Raw genomic sequence first — 1,917 nt, 5'->3', positions numbered from 1 at the left:
GTAAGTGTTAATTTCAAATCTTTTACATGAGAGAAAAAAAGGGAAGGTAAACTGCTGTTTAACAGCTTCCCACTGTTATATAAACTTTCAAACAGCCATGAAATGTAGGTCTCTGGACATCACTTAAAAGAACCACAAATAAACAGAGGGTCGTACCACACTTCTGTTCCCTAATGTGTAACTAAAAGGTTTAGCTGAGAACAGAAAGTGTCTAAAACCGTTTCTGTTTATCTACTGCTTTGTGTCCCGTAAACACAAACAAAGCGAGACCAGAACAGGAGGTAGAAGTCTTCCTGATATATTGAATGTGTACAGACTGAAGAGTAAAAGGAGATTGTTAGTGTCTCTTGTGGGTCATCTTCCCTTTGTACATAATGCAGACTAGGACATTTATGTAGCAAAGAATCATCTACTTAAAAGTAAGGACGCCACACTTAACACAGCTGTGCCATAACATCCCTGGGGACCTGTATATCTTTCATGGAAAGTGTAATAGTTTAGTACTTGCCAAAACCGTAGCAGGATGGTGTCCTTTTAACACAACAAGCATGAGCATAAATGCATACATAACATGTTCTAAGGCCGAAAGACCATTATTCTCTTCACATGTATTGTAAATAGCATTCGTAATCTGTAGTAGTCCTAACTTGCATGAATTATTCCAAGGAAGGTAGTGGACCTACTAACTGGGCAAGACTTTTGACTCAGAGCCCTAAACTCAGTATCTATTGTATCACTACCAGACAGAACTATCGCTACTCTGAAAGCACAAATAATCAGCGGCTGCGTCTACACGAGGCGCTGACTGCGCAGTTGTTACTGCACTGTCATTTACTGCACTGTCATTTAGTACTTGCATACACAAGTATTAAATAACTGCACAGTAGCTGGCGTTACTGCAAAAAAGCATCCCCGAATGGCTATTTGGTCATGCTGACTGTGTAATAGCGTCACATCACGCTTCATGCCATGCAACTCTACTGCCCAGTAGTACCAAGCTACTGCTCAGTCAGCATTTCAGGTAGACGTGGCCAGTGAAAACTAGCGTTAACTCATTGCTTGAAGTCCCATCCTTGGGAGATGAACCAAACCTACTTCCTAAAGAATCAATAGGGGTTTTGATATGATTTTACTTATGCTATTGCTAAAATTTGGAGTGACATTTCCATCCAAAGCTACTCCTTGTTTATACCAGTAGAAATGAGAGGTTTCATTCTAAGAATTACACTAGCAACACTTCTGTGCTTATCAATCAACAAAGAATAAAAATAGGATCAATAATAAAATTTAATTAATAGATAAATAAGTAGCCCTTGGCCACACGGAGCTGAGTTCAAAAAACCGGAGATATGCTGAACAAGCTCTATAAAGTTCAGTACTTAACACATCAGTACAAACTGACTTTCCACTGAAAATGTTCAGATACCACAGTGATGAAGATCAATAGAAAGCCCAGTTTGCCTAATTTAGGACAATTGCAGAATGAGACTTCTAATTTACACGGTGGGATGAATTTCTGATTGTGCATAAACTTTTTTAAAGTATTCATTATGTAAAACTGGGTGCTTTAAAAAAATTGTTTAAATACATGGCTTTTTCCGGGGTTCATTTTCATAAGCATGTGATAAATTAACAACACATGCACAATGTTGAAATTTGTTACTAATCACAGCATAGGTCTTGTAACCTAAGAAGGAGCCAGGGAGTACGTTTTATCAACGATGGTGATATACTTTATGTGGAGAGCAAAGCATATTACAAATGTCATTATAGTACAAGACTTGAAATACATATGTGCGTTTTGACCATAGTTCTGTTAGCAGATCAACAGCTTTCACTTGTATTATAAAATAAGGCATTAATCACAGAATTTGTTTATTCCTTTGCTCCTATAACATAGAAATGTCTCAAAGCAGT

This window comes from Alligator mississippiensis, chromosome 1 (genome assembly GCF_030867095.1).
Source record: "Alligator mississippiensis isolate rAllMis1 chromosome 1, rAllMis1, whole genome shotgun sequence".
NCBI classification, from domain to species: domain Eukaryota; kingdom Metazoa; phylum Chordata; order Crocodylia; family Alligatoridae; genus Alligator; species Alligator mississippiensis.
Note: the sequence above shows the minus strand (reverse complement) of the source record.